We start from the raw sequence: 18,025 nt of genomic DNA on the forward strand, positions 1-18,025 counted from the left end.
AATGCAGAACAATGTCATACATTCACCCCAGTACAGAGATCTGGGCCTAAATCCATCGTTTTTTTGCACTCCACACCACCCCAGTTCAGACATGGCCCTATGCAAATCAGCCTTGACCCAGTGCCTCATGGGAACAGTCCAGCCCGAACTCCCTAGCCATGTCTTTCCTGGACCGGAATCAAGTATCCTAGGACCGGTTTCTGGCTATCAGCCGTCTTCAGCCAGGATAGCTTGACTCCAGTGGTGTGGAGAGCATGGGACTCACGTCTGAGCATACCCATCCCCCTAAGTGTTACATATTGGGCCATAAATGCGCACGGCCACTTGTGTTACCTCTCCAGCCGTGGAATGACATGAACTAGCCTGCGGTTTGTGCATTACGTATTAGGGCATTACTCATACTATTATGGAAATACTTTCTTACATACATTTGGCTTTCCAAGTATTAGACTGGAGTTTTGTCTTTACACGCTGGAGCATTATATATATCGCCATAAGATTACACAGCAGGGTGTTGAACATAGCGTTCAGGGAGAACTGCATTATATACTGTGGCATTGCATATACTAACCTGGAAGTATTCTGCCCTCAATTGGGCACAGGGGATTCACAATTGAACACAGTGTTTTACTTGTGAGACAATGCGTGTACTGGCTTGGTGATTGTGTGTCACATACCACAGCAATGTAAAAACTGCCCTACATTTGTTGTTTGTCTAGCTGAGGCATAAAATATATCAGCATAGGTTTCGTTTGTGACATACTGGGGCATTACTGATACTGTTTTGAAGGCAGTGTATAAGCCAGTAGGGGTATACAGCCTTTACAACGAAACTTTTACAACGAACTACCATTACAACGCAACTTTTACAACGCAAACCATTACAACGCATAGCGCTGGGGGGCGCTCTAGGATAGGGAATAGGTTTAATGTACTATCCAACACCTTCCCTACTATCCACGGGGACTGGAGTTGGAATAGTAAATTAAACTATTCACTATCCAGCGCCCAAAAGCATTATGCGTTGTAATGGTATGCGATGTAAAACTTGCAATGTAAAGGTAGGCGTTGTAAAAGTATGCGTTGTAACGTCATACATCCGCCACTAGGAAATCACTCATATTGACATGCCATTATATACCGAGGCATAGTGGATATTTCATACTGAACTGGGTTCTTAATTCAAATCATGGGGCATTGCGGAATCTAGCCTTGGAACGCTGCTTGACAATCTGGGGCTCTGCCGCAGATTGTGTGTTACATACTGGGGCTCTGCAGAAACTGGCCAGCAGGTTGTGTGTTACATGCTGAGGCTCTGCAGATATTGGTCTGCAGGCTATGTGTAAATACTGGGGCTCTGCCGATACTGGCCCGCAGGCTGTTTGTTACATACTGGTGCTCTGCAGATATTGGCCTGCAGGCAGTGTGTTACATACTGGGGCTCTGCAGATACTGGCCTGCAGGCTGTCTGTTACATACTGGGACTCTGTCGATACCGGCCTGCAGGCTGTCTGTTACATACTGGGACTCTGTCGATACCGGCCAGCAGGCTGTTTTACATACTGGGGCTGTGCTGATACAGGCCCACAGGTTGTGTGTTACAGACTGGGGCTCTGCCGATACTAGCCCGCAGGTCATAAGTTACATACTGGGGCACTGCCGATACTGGCCTGCAAGCTGTGTGTTACACACTGGGCTCTGCCAATACAAGCCAGCAGGTTGTGGCTACAGACGAGGGCTCTGCAGATACTGGCCTGCAGGCTGTCTGTTACATACTGGGACTCTTTCGATACCGGCCAGCAGGCTGTTTTACATACTGGGGCTGTGCTGATACAGGCCCACAGGTTGTGTGTTACAGACTGGGGCTCTGCCGATACTAGCCCGCAGGTCATAAGTTACATACTGGGGCACTGCCGATACTGGCCTGCAAGCTGTGTGTTACACACTGGGCTCTGCCAATGCAAGCCAGCAGGTTGTGGCTACAGATGAGGGCTCTGCCGATACTGGCCTGCAGGCTGTGTGTTACATATTGGGGCTCTACCAATGCTGGCCCACAGATTGTGTGTTACATACTGCGGCTGTGCTGATACTGGCTGGCAGGCTCTGTGTTACATACTCGGGCTCTGCCGATACTGGCCTGGAGGTTGTGTGTTACATACTGGGGCTCTACTGATACCGTCCTGCAGGTTGTGTGTTACATACTGGGGCTCTGCCGATACTGGCCTGCAGGTTGTGTATTACATACTGGGGCTCTGCCGATACTGGGTTGCAGGTTCTGTGTTACATACTGGGGGTCTGCCGATACCAGTCTGCAGGCTGTTTGTTACATACTCGGGCACTGCTGATACCGTCTTTCAGGTTGTCACATGCTTGACCCCATCTTCTCCGCAAGCCCCCACGTCTCCGTCAACCATACCACCGAACTCCACTGGACCGACCACCGCTGCATCCACTTCACCTTCAAGAAACCCACCACGCACCACCGCACCCAAGAGATGCCTCACCCCTGCTGGAGCAAAGTCAATGAAAACCAGCTAACCACCACCCTCACCCAGAGCCCACCCGCCGACCATACCGACCCCGACACCACCGCCCGCAACCTCAGACAGTGGATTAATGACTGCGCCAACACCCTCGCCCGATCAAGAAACCCTCCAACAATCATACCAACAAGAAAGCCAGCTGGTTCACTGAAGACCTCCGGGCCTCCAAGCAAACCTGGCGAAAGCTGGAGAAGAACTGGCTCCGTGAACGAACACCGGACAGCCACGCCGCCCACATGAATGCCACCTGCAGACACCATCACCTCATCAGATCTGCCAAAAGGGCCTCCTTCAAAGACCGCCTAGACAACAACACACACAACAGCACAGAGCTCTTCAACATCGTGAAGGAACTCTCCAACCCCAGCTCCAACAACAACGACGTCCCACCCTCGCAAGACCTGTGCGACTCGCTGGCCACCTTCTTCCACCGCAAGATCACAGACATCCACGACAGTTTCAACGCCACAACCGCCCTGACAACCACTGAGACCTCCGCCCCCACGACCACCATCCGCACCAACCGCCTGCTCTACTGGACCAACATCAATGATGATGACACCATCAAGATCATGAACACCATTCACTCCGGATCTCCATCAGATCTATGCCCACACCACATCTTCAACAAAGCCAGCACATCCATCGCACCCCATCTCCGGAAAGTCATCAACACCTCCTTCAAGACAGCAACCTTCCCGGAGAGCTGGAAGCATGCCGAGATCAACGCCTTACTCAAGAAACCCAAGGCGGACCCCAAGGACCTCAAGAACTTCCGGCCCATCTCCCTGCTCCCGTTCCCGGCAAAGGTCATCGAGAAGACCGTCAACGAACAACTGACCTGCTACCTCGAGGAGAACAACATCCTGGACCCTCCCCAGTCCGGGTTCCGCAGCAACCACAGAACCGAGACTGCCCTCATCGCCGCCACCGATGACATCAAGTCCCTGCTGGACAACGGAGAAACGGCGGCCCTCATCCTCCTGGACCTGTCAGCCGCCTTCGACATGGTCTGTCACCACACACTATGAACACGCCTACACAACGCTGGGATCCAAGAGAAGGCCCTGGACTGGACCACCTCCTTTCTCTCCGGCAGAACACAGAGCGTCCGCCTTCCCCCCTTCCGCTCCAAAGCCACCGAGATCATCTGCGAAGTACCCCAGGGCTCATCCCTCAGCCCAACCCTCTTTAACATCTACATAGCACCGCTCGCCCACGTCACCCGTCGGCACGACCTCAACATCCTCTCCTATGCCGATGACACCCAGCTGATACTCTCCCTCACCAAGGACCCCAACACCGCCAAAACCAACCTTCATGAAGGAATGAAGGCCATTGCTGAATGGATGAGGAATAGCCCACTGAAGCTGAACTCGGACAAGACGGAGGTCCTCATCCTCGATCCAACCCTTCGGCCTTGGATGACTCCTGGTGGCCGACCGCACTGGGAACCGCTCCAACACCCACCGACCACGCACGCAACCTAGGGGTCATCCTCGACTCCACCCTCTCCATGACTAAACAGGTCAACGCCGTCTCCTCCTCCTGCTTCAACACCCTCTGCATGCTCCGTAGCATCTACAAGTGGATCCCCACTGAAACGAGAAGAACAGTCACCCAGGCCCTTGTCAGCAGCAGGTTGGACTATGGAAACGCCCTCTACGCTGGAGCCTCGGCCAAACTCCTGAGACGGCTCCAACGCATCCAGAACACCTCTGCACGCCTGATCCTCGACATCCCTCGCCGCAGCCACATCACACCCCACCTGAGAGACCTGCACTGGCTCCCGGTCGACAAGAGGATAACCTTCAAGCTCCTCACCCACGCACACAAGGCACTCCACAACACCGGACCAACGTACCTTAACAGATGACTCAGCTTCTACATCCCCACCCGCCAGCTCCGATCTGCCGACCTCACCCACGCTACAGTCCCCCGCTTCCGAAGAACGACCTCAGGCGGCAGATTGTTCTCCCACCTCGCCGCCAAGACCTGGAACACCCTCCCCATCCACCTACAGGAAACCCAAGACCTGCTGACCTTCAGAAAACTCCTCAAGACCTGGCTTTTCGAGCAGTCGCAGCATTCCCCACCCCAGCGCCTTGACACCCTCACGGGTGAGGAGTGAGCTTTACAAATGATATGATTGATTGATTGATTGATTGTATTACATACTGGGGCTCTACCGATACTGGCCTGCAGGTTGTGTGTTACATACTGGGGCCCTGCCAATACCGGCCTGCAGGCTGGGTGTTACATACTGGGGATCAACTCCACAACCCTGATCGATAACCTCGCCAACCTCGGACTGAAGCATCTCGTCACAACGCCCACCCACTCCGCCGGCCACACGCTCGACCCAGGCTTCTCCTCAAGCCCATACGTCTCCATCAGCCACACCACCGAACTCTTCTGGACCAACCACCTTTGCATCCACTTTGCCTTCCAGAAACCCACCACACACCACTGCACCCAACAGATCCCCTGCCGCTGCTGGAGCAAAATAACTGAAGACCAACTACACGCAAACCTCGCTCTCTGCCCACCCACCGAACCCTCCAACACCGACGATGCTGCCCACAGCCTCAGACTCCCTTGCCCCGCTGAAGAAACCCCCCCACAGAGACACCAGCAAGAGGGGCAGCTGGTTCACCCCAGAACTCCTAGCCTCCAAGCAAGCATGCCAGAAACTAGAGAAGAAATGGCACAGTGAACAAACTCCGGACAGCCAGGCAGCACACAAGGACGCATTCCGCAACAACCACCACCTCATCAGGGCGGCCAAGAGGACCTCCTTCAAAGACCGCCTCGACAGCAACGCACACAATAGCAAGGAGCTCCTCAACATCGTGAAGGAACTCTCCAACCCCAGCTCCAACACCAACGACATCCCGCCGTTGCAAGCCCTGTGCGACTTCCTCGCCACCTTCTTCCACCGCAAGATAGCAGATATCCACGACAGCTTCAACACCCAGACAGCCCCAACAGACAGCAACATAACAGACCCTCCGTACACCATCGACCACGACCCCCTGCTAGCCTGGGCCAGCGTGAGCATCGATGACACATCAAGACCATGCGCTCAATCCACTCTGGCTCTCCGTCGGACCCATTCCCGCACCACGTCTTCAACAGAGCAAGCAGCACCATCGCACCCCACCTGCGCAATGTCATCAATCTCTTCCTCGATACCGCGACCTTCCCAGAGATCTGGAAACACACCGAGATCAACGCCCTACTCAAAAAACCTAAGGCAGACCCAAGAGACGTCAAGAACTTCCGGCCCATCTCTTTGCTCCCCTAGGTCATCGAGAAAACCGTCAACAGACAGCTATCCCGATACCTCGAAGAAAACAGAATCCTGGACCCTTCCCAGTCAGGGTTCCGCAGCAACCACAGCACCGAAACGGCCCTCATCGCTGCCACCGACGACATCAGGACCCTGCTGGACAACGGCGAGACCGCAGCACTCATCCTCCTAGACCTCTCTGCCGCCTTCAACACCGTCTGCCACCGCACACTACGGGCACGCCTCCACGCCGCAGGGATCCGAGACAAGGCTCTGGATTGGACCACCTCCTTCCTCTCCGGCAGAACCCAGAGCGTCCGCCTCCTCCCATTCCATTCCAAAGCCTCCGAGATCAGCTGCGGCGTACCCCAGGGATCCTCCCTCAGCCAGACGCTGTTCAACATTTACATAGCCCCGCTCGCACACGTAGCCCGACAGAACAACCTCAACATAATCTCCTACGCCGACGACACTCAGCTGATCCTCTCCCTCACCAAGGACCCCATCACAGCCAAATCCAACCTCCACGAAGGAATGAAGGCTGTCGCCGACTGGATGAAGACCAGCCGTCTGAAGCTGAACTCGGACAAGACGGAGGTCCTCATCCTCGGCTCCAACCCTTCAGCCTGGGATGACTCCTGGTGGCCGACGGCACTGGGGGTGGCCCGACACCTACCGACCAAGAACGCAACCTGGGAATCATCCTCGACTCAACGCTCTCAATGACCAAGCAAGTCAACGCCGTCTCCTCCTCCTGCTTCAACACCCTCCGCATGCTCCGCAAGATCTCAGATGGATCCCGACAGATACAAGAAAGGCAGTCACCCAGGCCCTCGTCAGCAGCAGACTCGACTACGGAAACGCCCTCTACGCGGCAGCCCCGACCAAGCTCATCAAATGACTATAGCGCATCCAAAACGCCTCAGCATGACTGATCCTCGATGTACCTCGCCACGGCCACATCACCCCCCACCTGAGAAACCTGCACTGGCTCCCCGTCAACAAGAGGATATCCTTCAAGCTCCTCACCAACGCACACAAGGCTCTCCACAAGACTGGCCCAGCCTACCGCAACAGACGGCTCTCCTTCTACATCCCCAACCGCCAGCTAGGCTCCACCGATCTCTCACTCGCCACCGTCCCACACATCCGAAGAACAACCACCGGTGGGAGATCCTTCTCCCACTTCGCCGCCAAGACATGGAACACCCTCCCACTGAGCCTACGACAGACCCAAGACCTGCTGACCTTCAGGAGGATACTCGAGACCTGGCTGTTCGATCAGTAGCGCCCCCCCAGCGCCTTGAGACCCTCGCGGGTATGTAGTGCGCTTTACAAATGATTGATTGATTCATTGATCATCTGCCGATACCGGTCCGCAGACTGTGTGTTACATACTGGGGTTCTGCCGAAACTGGCCTGCAGGCTGTGTGTTACATACTGGGGCATTGCTGATATTGGTCTGGGATTTTGTTTTACATGCTGCTGGGGTGCAGATACTGTCAGGGCAGGACTGGGAACAGAAACCGGCCCTGGTAAACTGCTTAGCTGGCCCCCCCTGGGGTGAGGGGAAGTGAGGGGAAGTGCAGCCAAGCAGTTTGGGACGGCCGGTTTCGGCCGATTTTTTTTACAGGGTGCTGATATTGCCAACCCTCTGAAACAAAAACGGTCCCCCAGGGGCCCAAAACCGTCCCCCACCCTTGGGGCCTACAGGGAAAACGCCCGATGCCCACTATGGCCAGTCTGGCCCTGAATACTGTCCTGTTGATGCTGCTTCACATACTCGAATATTATGGATTTTGGTCTGGAGAATGTGCTGTACTTTCACACTAGGGTCAATTAGGATGCTGCTCTGGCTATACTGCTGTAAATACTGAGGAAATACTGTCCTGGAGGTGGGAAATTGTAAAACGTCACCTGGATACAGGACTTTATATACACCAACATTGTAACGGCTGGATAGAGTGATTTAGATAAAAGGACAATACTGACCTGTCTATGGTGCTTTACATTAAATGGCATGTTTTGCTTGGCCGTGGTGTTTACATGCTGTAGATTATGGACTCGGTCTGGCTTTTAAGGGTGCTTCACGTGCTAAGGTGATGTAGAAGTTTTTATTTCAGAATATCAATCATAAAAATATTGTACTCCATATTACTGTTGCTACTATTGTAGAGAAAATATTGACAACTAAGATAGATAGATATATGGATAGATAGACAGACGGAAGAACGAACAGATAGATAGATAGATAGATAGATAGATAGATAGATAGATAGATAGATAGATAGATAGATAGATAGATAGATAGATAGATAGATAGATAGATAGATAGATAGATAGATAGATAGATAGATGGATGGATGGATGGATGGATGGATGGATGGATGGATGGATGGATGGATGGATGGATGGATGGATGGATGGATGGATGGATGGATGGATGGATGGATGGATGGATGGATGGATGGATGGATGGATGGATGGATGGATGGATGGATGGATGGATGGATAGATGGATGGATAGATAGATAGATAGATAGATAGATAGATAGATAGATAGATAGATAGATAGATAGATAGATAGATAGATAGATAGATAGATCGGTTCTACATCCACATTACTTGAAGATATAAAGGATCATGGTACAAATTTGTGGAGTTAAGTATATTAAATCTTTACCTACTAATATACACTTATTTTATAATATTTTTGATGTCAACATTTTTATTAAGATCTTTTTGTAGTCCAATGTTAAGGACTCTGTATTCTTGTAGTATACTCGGCCTGGCTGTGCTGATTTACTGGAAAATTGAACTACTTCATTAATTCTTCTTCAAAACTGACTATAAAATTGTGTTCATCATATCCAATATGCGCATTAAATATTGTTAAATGCACTGGTCAACTCCATTTATTCAATTTTTTATTACCATTTTATTTTTCAGCAGCCCGTACTACAATGTCCGGATGGGGCAAGGCCAGCGCTGCCAAGTGGCACCAGCAGGGAGCTGTGCGCTTTAAAATTGTGCATGCCTCTTTGGCCGGCTGTCTTGGAACGGCCAGCCAGACATGTGCATTTCAACGTTCTCTAACCTAGCTGTCTTAGACAGATGGGTTAGAGCAAGCATAGGCCTCCAGTTCTCTTAGGAGCACTGAGCGAGCCTGCTTTATCCAATCCTGGCGCTGCTTTCATCCTATGAGTGCAGCGCCAGGATTCAGTAGTGCAGTTTCCTGCGTCCGGAGCTTCCTGAAGACACCCGACGGAGGAGGACGTTGCGTTGCGAAGGCAAGTACATTTTTTTTTTTAATTTGCCCAACCACCTTCAGTACAAGCCAGCCACCACTGCCAATAACATTCTGGGTGAGGGGTAATCCCCAAAACCCCTCAAGGAGGGTCAGGTTCGATGCTATGCTCAGTTCATTGGTGCAACCTGTGGCTGGTTTAAAAAAAAATCCATGGCTGTTTTGTTGCCAGTTCAGCCCTTATGAATATTTCTGAACTATTAGAGCCCAATGTAGGCCAACGTGACAGAAGCACTCTACGTTCTTGACGTTCTTGCGGTGCCTAAAGTCATCATTTAATGCCAGACTCAAAATATCTTATATGCAAAAAACTCTCCGGTCTAGCAACAAGTGATTTGAAGTGCCCAATGGCCACTAGATAAAATAAGCACTGCACTATACAATACAGCAACCATATTGTGCTGTAGGGAAGCACCAACATGGGGACTTTGTGCTTTGTTTAGGTAGTGAGACAAATCTGGGCCTGCAGTAAGCCAAATGATGTACCACATCGTGTGCAGCGCCCAGACAATACAAACACTGCAGAAAATATGCCAAACAGGCAATAATATAGCATTGTGTGGAGAAAATATGAAACAATACACAATACACTGCACAATATACAACTGTGAGTAGAAATTTACCACGTAGTATGCACAAACATACTTTGCAGCACATAGGCACTTACACACACCAGTACGTGCAACAAACAGTTATACCACGCCGCGGGCTGTGCAGTAAATACTTAATAAAATGCCACATTGTGCGCAGTATGAGAGCGACACAATTATAGACGCTCTCATAGACTCACCAAACAGAAAAATCCATTCAGATTAACTCAGAAATGTTCAAATAAACTTGAATGAAATTCAATGTATGTTCACTTTCGCCATACATTTCAATTATGGGCACTTTCAAAACATGACTCGTTTTTTTTTATATTCGGCAGTACGACAAGAACATTCTTAGTACTAGCACGCAGGACCAAGCATGGTTAACTAGACACTGATTTACAGCGCATTGTGTATTAAACACCCAGTGGCTTACCGCAAAGTGTGCCGTAAGTGAGCAATAATTTACCACATGGGGTGCACTAAACGGGCAGCGCCGCACCACAGCGCGTGCAGAAAGTAAGCGCCAATTTACCACATGCGGCGCAGTAAATAGACCGAACCGCACTATGAAGTGTGCATTAAGTCAGTAATAATATACCTCATAGTGTGCGGTGAATGGGCAAAAACGCAGCAGAATGTGTGTGCGCGGTAAGTAAGCAATAATTTACCACCTGCTGTGCCGCAAAAGCGTAATGATTCACCAAGTGCAGCTCAGTTACTAATGTGATAAAGGGCTTCTCAGCACTTTCCTGGTTCACGAAGCCCTGGCGCGCTGCTTAAATATACCCAATGGATGCGCAGAGATATCTCTCTACATCATGCGTATTTACTCTGTGCAGTTTGTTCCCGCCTCTGCAGGGTCCTTACAGAATGAGGTGCATAAAACCTGGGAGACGGGCACACAGCGTCACGTGGGTGTGATTTCGTTATATTTGAAAATACACACTCTAAGAAGCTATACAATGGCGGCCTATTCCCCAAAGCTCTTCCTCGGGGCTTTAAGTGGGCCGGGTCTCACCGGTGCTGAGCACCGGCAGTTTTTAAAGGGGGCCTCGAAACGGGTCTCTCTCGGGCTCTGTTTTGTGCCCTGGCACAGGCGGTCCGTTTTTACCAGACTGCAGTGACAACAGGCACATCGATGTGCGCTGCTAACACTGCTCACTTCTCACTAGTGGGGAATTTATGGCATGACCTCATGCCAAGTGAACGTTGTCGGGAAAGGGAAATCCTTTAAAGAGAATCCCTGGATTTCTCTTCTCTTTTTGAAACTTACAAGCAGCAACACTGTCGTGGTGTCACCAGGGCTTTAAGTGGAAGCCTTTTCAATATTATATATAACATGCCATAGTTGCTCTTTATTTATCTCATGCAACTAACAGCCATTGACAAAGTCAATAGTCCTGACTTGTAGGTATGATGTAACTTCTTGTATCATGTATCTGGATACAATGACAGAATCAGCAATATACAAGTCAGACGGCACACTATGTGAAGCACAGATTTTTAGGTTATGTGTTTTTAAGCCACATCCTTAATTACATTGTCCACGCCCCTAGAGACCCCCCTCAGTTTTTTCATCCCACTTAAAGCCCTGCCTCCCCGTCCTCATCTCTCTCTGTAGTGATATAGAAAGTGTGTATTTCTTTAAATATTCTTATACTTGGCCAGGGGTCACTATGGATGAATCTTTTCTGGGTGAAGGGCTTTTTGGGGTCAGGAATGATGGTCTTCCCAGAAACCAGCTAAGCAGCCAATCATAGTTTGGGTTCACTGTGCCGGGTTTCAAGTAAGCCGTTATGCAACAATACCCAGGGTGGATGCATCCATTTAACCCAGGAATGGCACCAATACCCCCTTGTGGAGAAGTGTGGCTCAGGATTTAGAGGCGGCAGACCCGGAAGCTGAGATTGGTCCTGGACCAGGGTTCATTTCCCTGCCTCGGCGGGTCTTGGGCTAAAAAATTCCACGGACTCGATAATTCTCGCCCCGGTGCCTCCTTGACTCACGGGTTCACACTCTGCGACTCTGGGCAATAGCTTGCTTAATCTCCACAACGGCCCCTCGCGGCGGGATGCCTGACTTTCACCTTGTGGATACCCTGCTATCTCACAGGGGAATACCAGGACGGGTTCCCTAAGCAAGCGCCGGGAAACCCACTGCGGGTAGCTGTGCGCTATATAAGCTCAACTACATTTACATTTACATTTACATATGATGGGACAACAAATGATTGGATTAGAAAATCCTCAACAACAGACTGATTTTTTCTTAGTGGTATAATAGGTCCTAGTAACTTGGTCCTTTGGTATACCCCCTCTCTTTTTAACTTGACAAGCAACATCCCATGTGTATTAAAGCTCTTATTTTGATGTTAGCTTATCTTTTTAGGTCTCGCCTAGACGAAAGCAAAGCGAAGCTTTGCTGTCTAGGGCGAGACGACTTATGTTGTTACTTCTGGGGGAATGAGGACAGCAATGTTGCACGCGCTTTCTCTTTCCGAGATTGTACCTCGTGAGCGCGCACGTCGTCACTCACGCATGCGCACAAAGAAAGCCATACACACTGCATATACACACACGCACCCCCCCTTAATCAGACACACAGCGCACACAGACAGACAGACGCACGCACAAACACACTCAAACAGACACACGCGCATACACCCCACCCCCACTCACCCCTCCTCTCACTCAACACACTCACCTGTTCTGGCGGTGCTCGGCGGCGGATCTGCATCTCGGGCGGCGGTAGCGCTTTGCGGGGCTCTCTCACCACATGAGAGCCCCGCCTTCCCCATGCGCCCGGCCGCTCTTCACCCGGTCCCCCATCTCGGGACCGGGACTCAATGCGGATCCTTCGTGGCTCCTCGGGCAGCTCTCTCTCCCTCTCGCCGCGATGGGGCGGGACTTCCGGTTGGGGCAGCGCTGTGATTGGCCGGCTTCCCAACCGCTTCCGGGTCGTCATAATAATAACAAAAGCGGAGTGTTTGTCAATTATAAGGACCTCCACTTATATTTTAGCGTGCCGGTCGGCTTTTCGAGATCAGCAAGCATATAAAGATTGTTGCGAAGATAGCTGTGCCGGAACAGAGGGGGAAAAAGTATGAGGATAGAATATCTACCGCATTAGATATAGTGTGACTATATTGACAACATTTACTTACTCAACAATGTTTACCGCGTGTCAATCGACGGGGGCTGGATATTAGCAAATGCAATGATCTGCAAAAGTATGGTGACGTCAGTACCTGGACAGAATGGAGCATTCGAATGAGGGAATCTTAAAACGAGCGGCTTACTTACTTATCAAGCAACTTTAAATGTTACACGTTAATACGGGTTCACTAATTTAGCCCTTTTAAAAGAATTTGTTATTGACAAATTAATGCTTTTCATGCGCTATAAGTTACTAACACCGACTAACTTACTCCATTCCAATATGGCCGCTTTATTTCGCCCCTTGATATCACCCTTGTACGGCCAGCACATTAGCTTCGGCATTCTCCTTTCGCTTTTCCACTTCTGTTCTAACCATAAAAACATCGCTCGCGAGGCACCGAGACAGGGAACCTCGCCAGACCACCGTCTTGCCATCCATCGAGTTGTTGCTTGATAAGTAAGTAAGCCGCTCGTTTTAAGATTCCCTCATTCGAATGCTCCATTCTGTCCAGGTACTGACGTCACTCATGACTTTTGTCATGTACAGTACATCAGGGGTGTCCAACCATAGTCCAGGAGGACAGGATTCATGACAAATTTTCAAGATATGTGCATAAAATATACGTACACACTTTTCATCTAGACAGAACACTTTTCCTAGGCACCTGGGGTCTTACTGAAAATTTGCCCGAGTCCTTTATTACCTGGCTTTAACACCCCTGGGTGACACCATTAACGCATGTTTACCACATATGCGAATCACACCTGCTCTGCACGTCATCACTAGCGGAAGTGCGATAGGACTTTCAGCATTAACACAACTTTACGCTCAGAGTTGGGTCACTTGGCGGTAACAGACGTGCAATAATTTTAACGCAGCACTCAGAACTGTATAGTCTAGATAGTACAAATAGAGTCCACGGCGTGATCCAAAATCTGTTTAATAGTGAAGTTCTCACAAATCCATCCGATAAAAGCAATGTATGAAGACTTGTACATATAAACAAGTATTTGCAATGCAATAGGTCTCGCATTTGAGCTATTGAGATTGCAAAAAAAAATGCCTTTTATTTATTTTTTCGTTTTTAAAACATAAATAAAAGGCATAATCATTTACAATGCCAATAACGTAAACTCACGTAAATGCGAGACCTATTGCATTGAAAATGCTTGTTTAACTTGAAGATACATTTGTGGGCACCTTACTATCTCTGGACACTACCGCGCTGGACCAGAGGTTACCTCGGGCTGAGGTAGGCATACTGCACTTTAACTAACCCTATGACTATTCCACAAGGCGTGTGTCGGGCGGAGAAAAAGATATACCGCCCTTAACAACTAATTCACCGCGTTTAGGAGGGTTTTTTAAGGATAACCAAGGTAACGCGGTTACAAGTGTCCATTCCCCCCGTTGATTTCTTGTCCCTCTGCAGAGCACCAGGAAGCTGCCAAAAGTGAAAGTACTCAGTTTCCTCCCTCAACCCTCTTCGACATGACACACCGGTTGCACGCAGATTTCAATTTTGAGGTGTACCTCTTTTTACTGTACCTGGGAGGTGAAGTCTACTGAAACCTCGTTTTCAAACCATGCACTCCGTCACATGCGGAACTCATTAGTTCCTTGCATGTGTGTGAGTATTTTTGGATAATAACTGGATGGTTGTGCAGGTGACTTCAATAGTGGCCAGTTGAGGACCTACTTGTGATATGACCTCTTCCACCTCATCTTTCTGTGTCAGACACACACTGAGGAAAACTCACAGACTAATGCATTCAAAAACATCTTTGAGGTGACAAGTATTCTATCGAATACATTTTGACCCTTCCAGAATAAATGTAATCTCTTCGGTGGAAATACAGTCCAAGGTGTATTGCTATTAAATGGAATTCATTTATTGAAGTTTTTTTGAAACAACAAGAGAATGGAAGCTTTGGATGGCTGTTGGTGACTGTGATGTCCAGAGGGAGTCTACTAGAGCAAGCTGGAAAGCGTGGTAAGGCTTCTGAGCAGGGCCAGCCATTCTGAAGTCCTGTATGAGATCTTCCAGTGACTTAAAAACATTTGCAGTTCCTCCCATCAGTGTCAGTATCTAATTTGTAGAAACCTGTTGCCGTACTTTTTTATTAGTTAGATTAGCGAATAATGCCACTTCTTTGATAGGAAGGCACAATCCTTTTGCGTTATCTATGCTGTGTCTGTACAAAGGGGGCAGGTCGCCGTGTGTTCTGGTCCTCAATTTAAAAGGACCTGACATCTCTGATAGGAAGGCACTTCCCCTCGGGGTCTAGTTCCGTATCCTTGCCGCACTCAGTCTGATTTGCCGTCGTGTGAAGAAAGGTGGCTAACAAGCTTTTGAATAACAGTATATGCCTTGTTATCAAGACCAATGGACATCGGCACATGACCATTTATTTCGCAAACAAGCAGTATCTGGATACCAAGCCCGACTGCTGAATGTCCAATTGATATCTACAATTTATTCTCTTAACACCCGCATCTTGCAAAGCCTTGAGAAAGTCGCGACCAGCGACGAAACACGTGTCGGCTGTAGCTGTGAGAATCTGTAATCAAGAAATATTATGATGAAGATATCTTGCTGAACAAAAATCGACTTTAGGAACTTTATGAATTTCACATTAAAAAACTTTACCGATTAGGCTTAATCGGTTACTTATACATTGATTGTTGTGCTCTGTCTATGTGGTTAAATTGAGTGATATTTTCGGGGTAACTCGTTCTATATTAGTGTATACTGTGGGTGGCACGGTATAAGACATAGAGCACGCTTAAAAGAGAAAGCTAGGAAAATACCCTATGCAAACTGAACAGAGGTGCTGGCTACGTTGCTAATTTCCACAGCCACCTTTTCTCTCCTTCTATAGTGTCAGTATCTATTTGTCATTGTTCGCAGTTGCGCCCTTAAGGTTTCTGCCTCCATCTTGGCACTTGCTTTGCTAAACAAACCTTGTCTGTTTTTCACAAGAATCAGGAAGTAAATCTACAGAGGGTTCATCCTTTCCCTTACTCTATAGAAGAGAATTTGATCCACACTCTAAATTTGTGAAAGTGTGTGTTTTTTACATGTTATACAGCATGGACCAAGAAATACAGAGCAGAGCAGCTCTGTAATGAAACCATTGCTACTGTAATAGCAGCATTGTGAACAGGACGTAATTTGAATAGAAAAGTGTAATGTGTGGGGTCTGCTTGAGAAAAAATAAAGAAAGTATAACGTTTTTGTGACGAGGCAAGGAGTCAGCTATTTCAGCCAATACCACACAACACACAGTACAATTGTTTTTTTTATTAAAATTTTTACCTTTCAGTTATTAATTGAGGCTCAGAAACCTGCTCTCTGACACCATATGCCGGCAGATTAGGGCGAGTCAATTTCTGAGAGTCACGTTACAAGCATACAGGAGCAGAATCCAGGTAAGGTGTAGGGGATGTCACTCTCTGATCACTCCCCCAGGGTGATTCTGGGTTGTCTGGTGTACCCAGAGGATCACTGACACACTATCATGGTAAACAATATCGTTGACAAAAATATTGCATCAAAAATATCGTATACCACAATATCATGATACTATATTTATAATGGTAAGTACAAACATAGCGAAAAAACATATTGTCAATACTAATATTGTACGAATATATAAAACAAAATAGTTTTTTTAATATAGCGTTTAAAGCAGTAAATGTTAAATATTTCAATATATAAATTTAATATAATGTGAAATAAATAAATTCCACTAATATTTAATTCTATATATAGATGTATACTTAGATAAACACATAGATGTGTGTGTTTTTGCATTTATATTAAAAAATGATATAGTGTAACATACTACAAATATTTATTTTACATTATATCAATTAAAAAAATATATTTTAAGATCATTACTATGATATATATATATATATATATATATATATATATATATATATATATATATATATATATATATATATATATATATATATATATATATTCCATACGAAAGCAACCGACAGTTGGAGGCCCTCTCACAAGGTGTTATTTCATTATTGCAGCAAGGCAGCATCAACCAGAAGTATGGTAAGTACAGCAGAATTTTCGCCCAAATTCCCGATGCGTTTCAGGCTCATCTCGCCTTTTCTCGAGGGGTGGCAACAGGGAGAGGCAGCTCGCAGGTGTAACTTATAGTGCTTGTCACAAATAGTCCCGCCCAGTGGGCGTGCACTTGCGCTGCATTCTGGTAATGAAAGTCTTGGCACATTAAAACCTGTAGTAGGGCCAGCCACCAGTCTACTCACAATGTATAAAACAGCCACAGTGGGTTGCCGTATCACTAATACAGCCGCAATGCTGTTTTCTCTCCTCACTGCAAAACACGATGTTCGTTTGCCACGTTCTCATGACGGGGCTCGACCTGCTCATCCGCAGGAAGGGGCTCTCCGCGACCAAGGCAGGCCGCAATACATTCCATACGAAAGCACCCGACAGTTGGAGGCCCTCTCACAAGGTGTTGTTTCTTTATTGCAGCAAGGCAGCATCAGCCAGAAGCACGGTAAGTACAGCAGAATCTTCACCAAATTCCCAACGCATTACCAGAATGAAGCGCAAGTGCACGCCCACTGGGCGGGACTATTTGTGACAAGCACTATAAGTTACACCTGCGAGCTGACTCTCCCTGTGCCATCCCTCGAAAAAAGGCGAGATGAGCCTGAAACACGTCGGGAATTTTGGCGTAGATTCTGCTGTACTTACCGTACTTCTGGTTGATGCTGCCTTGCTGCAATAAACTTACTATTCCCACTCCAAATAGCACAACAGTAGGGAAAGTGTAAGACTTTGTCTGGGTAATGTTGACTATTCCTACTCCAATCTGTGCAACAGTATGGAAAGTGTTGGACTTTGGAGGGGTTACATTTACTATTCCTACTCCAAACAACACAACAGTAGGGAAAGCATTGGATTTCAGAGGAGTAAAATGTACTATTCCTACTCTAAACAGCGCAGCAGTAGGGAAAGCGTTGTACTTTGAAGGGGTTATTTTTACTATTCTGACTCCAAACAGGACAACAGTTGGGAAAGTGTGGGATTTTTGAGGGGTAAAATTGACTATTCCCTCTCCAAACAGCACAACAG

This window comes from Lissotriton helveticus, chromosome 7 (assembly GCF_964261635.1).
Source record: "Lissotriton helveticus chromosome 7, aLisHel1.1, whole genome shotgun sequence".
NCBI lineage: Eukaryota > Metazoa > Chordata > Amphibia > Caudata > Salamandridae > Lissotriton > Lissotriton helveticus.